Source organism: Pleurodeles waltl, chromosome 4_1, assembly GCF_031143425.1.
Source record: "Pleurodeles waltl isolate 20211129_DDA chromosome 4_1, aPleWal1.hap1.20221129, whole genome shotgun sequence".
NCBI classification, from domain to species: domain Eukaryota; kingdom Metazoa; phylum Chordata; class Amphibia; order Caudata; family Salamandridae; genus Pleurodeles; species Pleurodeles waltl.
Window position 1 is genome coordinate 94,505,382 of NC_090442.1, and position 5,863 is coordinate 94,511,244.

Below are 5,863 nucleotides of genomic sequence, written 5' to 3' on the forward strand. Positions count from 1 at the left end.
GTAATTGCATCAAAAATATTGACCCTATTGGCCTAATGTGTGCCATGGTGCGCCATATTATAAATACGTCACACTCCTGGTGTCATTAGGTGGGGCAGTGATGAAGCAAGAAAACTTGCGCATCAGTGCTGATGCACCAGTTTCTTGTACATCTGCTCCCAAATGTTTCATAATAAAGCACATGTCACCTGACCCTGAGGTCTTGGAGAATGATCTGGATTTGATTTCTCCTTACTGCATTCAAGGAGATTATCCTCACTTGCGATACATGGCCTTTCTCAGAGCCTCCTTCACTTCCTTGTTTCTCAGGCTGTAGATGAGGGGGTTGAGCATGGGGATCAGCACTGTGTAAAAGACCGAGACAGCCTTGTCCTGCTCCGGGGAGTAGCTGGTTAATGGCTGCACATACATTATGAGGCCCGTGCCATAGAAGAGACACACCACAATCAGGTGTGATGCACAGGTGGAGATGGCTTTTCTCCTTCCTGCGGCAGAGTGAATTCTCAGAATTGTAGCAAGGATGTAGACATAGGATACGAATATGGTGGAGAATGAGATGAACCCCACAGCAATCACAACTATCAGAAGACAGATGATTCTTGCTGTGGCATCATTGCAGGACAGCTGGAGCAGGGGCAGGACATTGCAGATGAAATGATTGATCTCATTGGGGCCGCAAAAGGTCAAGCTGAGTGTGTTTGCAGATATCACCACAGAGGACAGAAAGCCCCCAACAAATGCCAACGATACCAGTCAACAACAAACTCTGCTGCTCATGATCCTTGTGTAGAGCAAAGGGATGCATATAGCCACGTAACGATCATAGGCCATGACTGCTAAGAGGAGGCACTCCAACACACCCAGCACACAGAAGAAGAAAAGCTGCACTGCACACTCTGGAAAGGAAATCACTTTTTTATGTGAGATAAACCCCGCCAGCATCTTAGGCGTGATGACCGTGGAGTAGCATAAGTCAGTGAAAGACAGGTTATTTAGGAAGTAATACATGGGGCTGTGGAGCCTGGAGTCCATTTGTATCAGTACCATCATACTGATGTTTCCCAGAAGAGAGGTGATGTAGACGGGAAGGAACACTACAAAGAGCACTATCTGGAGATCACGACTTGTGGCGAATCCCAGGAGGATGAACTCAGTCACTGTCGTCTGGTTTTCTTTTCCCATGTTTGAATCAGACAGTACCTGTTGGGATAATCAATCAATTGATCAGTCGACTTGTAGAGCAAAACTTTCCACCCCTGAGGGTGTCAAGGCAGTGGTGTATGGCTGTGGATAAAATGTATAAGTCAGTCATGTAATCCAGCTTAGTGCTTTACTATGCTAATTTATGCTAGCATTGCAAATCCAAGACACATAAATACTAAGGTGTGAGTCTTGAATATCGGGTAGGGAAAGTCTTTATATCTTAATCTAGTAGCCTTACTACTGATGCCAAATATTGCCAAGTAAATATGTATAGACTTTCTTTATCTAACTTCACACATGTAGGGCCTAATTTAGACATTGGTGGATGATTTGCTCCGTCACAATGGTGACAGATATCCCGTTCGACAAAATCTAAATCCCATTATTTCCTATGGGATTTAGGTTTCAGCAGATGTGATATCTATCATCGTTGTGATGGAGGAACCCATCTGCCAATATCTAAATCAGGCCTATGATATACCTTGACAAGAGGTATATTGTAAAGGCACATAGATGTGGAGCTAAGAATAGTAAACCCATACTTCCATATATGCGCACATCTTGCGATTTTTTTGTCCTCATTATTTTGGCTACAGTATTGAGGTAAAATGATATTCCCTGCTTGGCATTCCAGACTACAGTTATCCCAACATTGAAGTAAAATGTTATTATATATCTTGAATTACACAATTTCTGTCTTTTGAGCTTTATAGGAAATAATGACCAAAGGTCTCTTCAATATAAGAAGCTTAAATATATGTTTTTGTTACATTATTAATTCTTCAGCAGAGTTGAATATATAATCCACAAAATACAACGTGGCTCAAAGGACATAGCATTGTTGAAGACAACTATATTCTCCATGTCATCAAGGAATAATAGTCCAAAAAAGTTGGATGATGAGAGCCATAAACCAGCTACTGGAAATTGCCGCCTGAGTCTTGCGCATTTCATTCCCATTGAATGTAACATTCTTCATTATCTCTTGCAGGTTACACACAATGGCTGCTCTGTTTCATTCGTCAGGAAAGCATAAGCCAGTAATTGGTTCTGACCTCATATTTAATTTATGCATGCATTTTAATGGCCCTCAGATAAAACAAAATAATTTCTTTGCTAGAGGCTCCCCCCCGATTAGTGACCAGTATCTCCAGATCAAAAATAGTTGGATGGATGGACTTCAAGTGACAAATACTTTTACACCTTACATCAAAATGAAATCCCATACTTTGACATGATTGAAATAACCTCCTTTGTCCAACTTGTACTCTCTCACTTAGGGCTCCAATAGTTTGATTGCACACACGCTCCCATAACCCCCCCGTTTTGTGTACTGTGGTACAGTCAGGGACAGCTTAGTTGAACGCTAAAGACTAGGGGAGAGTTACTGATGGGATTAATTTTTTGGATTTTCGGCACTCTGATTTTATTAGTTATGTTTTAAATCTGGCCTTTTTTGGAAATAAAAAGAGCATTTTAAAAATCTATTTACCCAGGGAGTGACCATTAGTTTTTTTTTAGTTAATGTTGCCAAAATACCTTTGTTATCTCTGCTAATCTGGTTTTGAAGCCGTATTATCCGAAAAATAATAACTGAATAATATATGTGTCTTTATTATCCAAATGGAGTTATTTATAGACACCATTTACATAACGATTTTCTATTACTTTTCTCAGCAATGGGGAGATGACAAAAGTGAAGGCTATAACAAAAGAATTATGAGAGATATAGATAAAAAATGTGATTTGAATTCTATACCTCACCTATTGTACATAAATCACTCCCCCAAGTCATTTTTAAGTGTAGGGAATGTATGATTGGAATGCTTGGTTAGGTATACTTTCAATATTTTATGAATGATGTATCTTAATACAACAAACTTTTAAATGTTTGGGATGATGGGATAATAAAGTATATTCTAGAGAGATTAGTTCAGAACAAATGCTGGGGCTCAAAGAATATATTGAAACACGTTTGATATATGTTAGCTACAGTTTAGGAATACGTTATATTGTACATTCTTGTTAGAACTGAAGCACTTGGGTATTACCTTCAACCCTCTTGTTTTCCTGAATTTGTTTTTGTTGGCTTGAGGGCTCTGCACACTTTACCAATGCTCAACAGTGCTAAAGTGTTTGTGTTCTCTACCTAGAACATGGTAATATTGGCCTACACCTAAGAGGCATATTTAATGTGTCCAGTAAATGGTACTACATGCATTCAGGGCATCTAAATTAAATGCTACTAGTAGGCCAGCAGCAATCATTGTGCCACCCATTAAAGTAGCTCTTTCAGTCATGTCTCAGGCCTGCCATTAAAGTGTGTAGTGCAGTTATAAACTGCCAATGTGACCCAGCAAAATAAACATTTTGGCAGGCCCAAACTTTCCTTTTCATACTTATATGTCACCCCTAAAGTAGGACCTAAAAGCTCCTACGGTATGTTGCATGCATCTAAAAATTAGGACATGTAAGTTTTTGTTGTACATGTCCTGAAGTCATGTTTCACTATTGCAAGATCTATCTCTCCCAAAGGCTAACATTGGATTACCTTCTTACACTTAACACATGATAACTCAAGTTTGGGAGCAGCTAAGAAAAATCATATTTACACACAAACAAATTCTAATGTTAAAGCCTCAATAATGGTAAAGTTGAATTTTAACTGAAAAGGCCACATTAGGAGGTTGCCATTTTTTGTGCCTAAACCAGTGTGCCTTTTTGCCAGTGTCCTAGGTCACGTGACTGCGAATGGTTGTGGAATGTTCATTGCTTCCAGACAGTGACACAATAGGTTCTTAGGTGTGGACAGGATGGGCCATCTCATCCTGACAGGATTACTGGGAGGAGCTGTACCTGCCCTCACTTATAGCTCAAAGGGCTTTGACTCCTGCTCACACAAAGGAATCTAACACTAGTCTTTGACTAGGTAGTACAGCAATAAGGACAGAAAGGTACAGCTTCCTGTACCAGGCCTGTGATCCATCACAGTCTGCTTGAGCTTGTGACTTTGTCCCTGGACTAGTGCAAATAGATAACCACAGTTGGCTCTTTTTGTGTTTTGGCACTATTTCTACATGCATTTTTAACATTTACAACTCTGGTATTATTCACTCAACTTTTGTTATTTTATTTATTTAAATGTACTCTATTTTTCTAAATTAGTTTGGTATTTTTCCTGTGTTGTTTTTTCACTTAATTACTACGAGTGGTGCATGAATACTTTACACATTGTCTGAATCCTTTTGTGTTAAGCTACCAGAGGGTTAAGTACAGGATAATTTAGTGATATTTTGTCGTTCACCCTACAAGGGCTGTGGTTGTTGCCTGAGTGGGGCTTCTACCCACCCCAACCAATAACCCAATTCCTTACAATATTCTGTGTAAGAAAGTGGATTATTATTTGGTTGGTTGTCAAGCTCAAGGAAAAATAGGATTATCCTTTCAGGGTGTACAATAAATTCACTAAATTAACCTGATATCAGCTCTCTGGTTGAGAGAGAGCAGAGAGGCTTAATTTAGGGTGTTTATTATGTAATAAAGTAAAAACACCAAGCAAGTGAAAATAGTGTGATAGATGCGCTCTTCAACAAAGATAGCCTATGGTCATGGTAGACTAGCCCTGAGGTCCATTTTGGGGCAGACCTCAATGGATCCGAAGGTAAGATACACTAAGAGGTATGGTCTGATCATGGATTTTAGCTTGTGAAATAGCGTGCAAAATGGAAAGTAAACATTTCTCAGCATGGCAAGGCAGCAGGCTGTATGGAACGGGGCTCCACCAGGCCAGACACGTTCCTACAGACATCCGGTGAAAACAGATGTGCTGCTGCAGAGCATCTCTAAGTGGGTTACTTTTATTTCTTCAGCCCAGAGAAGTTGTGACTTTGCTGGACTGTGTCTGGTGATTGTTGCCAATGCTCTGAAGGTCTGGAAGTCCAAACGTTTTTAGGAGTCAGTCTGTTTTGCTTCAGCTTTTCATCTAACAGTTCAAAAATTCAGGGGAGCCTTTATGATATTAAGGGCTTGATCATGCAGATGCTTTGCAGAGTTGAGGGAGCATTAAGGTGGTAATGGGCAACCCATTGATCCTCCTTAGACTCCAACACCTGGGTGCAAGGGAGTCCAATCCAGTTCCCCACTACTCCTTTGAGGTCACAGAAATCAGGGTCCAATCCTCTTCTGCTCTTCCACCTGTCCAGAAATTGTTCTGAGGAGTTTCTTGGGACATCACATTTACGATTGGCAGCATCCAGTAGGTGAGGGTTCCACCTGCACACTCACGCTAACCAATGAGGAAAAGATTCCCAGGGGCAACCCCACTTATGTTTTGCCCTAGTGCAATCAATCCCATAGTGTCCACAAATCTCAAAATCCAAGATTGGCCTTGGAAATTAGCAATTCCCTCCCCTGTGTCCACTCCAAACCATTTCTGTAGGTAGTTTCACTCACCACTGAGTTAGGAAGCAATCTGGCTAATGCAGGCCTTGAGGACAAAGGCTTTCCCTTCTTCAGGCCTCTCCTTACACTAAACTATGATGGGTAGGCTTTACCTATGTCTTTTTCAAGTTAATGAAGTTCCTGGGTTCATTCCACATGTTCTTCCTGGGGTGAAGGGAACAAATGATCAGCACCGAGTCCATCCTGATACCATGCCTAA

The 5,863-nt window shown here is 40.7% G+C and overlaps 1 pseudogene; it reads right to left on the reverse strand.

Annotated features, from left to right (window-relative positions):
* Nucleotides 1-255: 255 nt before the first annotated feature.
* Nucleotides 256-1,182, reverse strand: LOC138288437 (olfactory receptor 5A2-like; annotated as a pseudogene).
* Between the last annotated feature and the right edge of the window lie 4,681 nt (nt 1,183-5,863).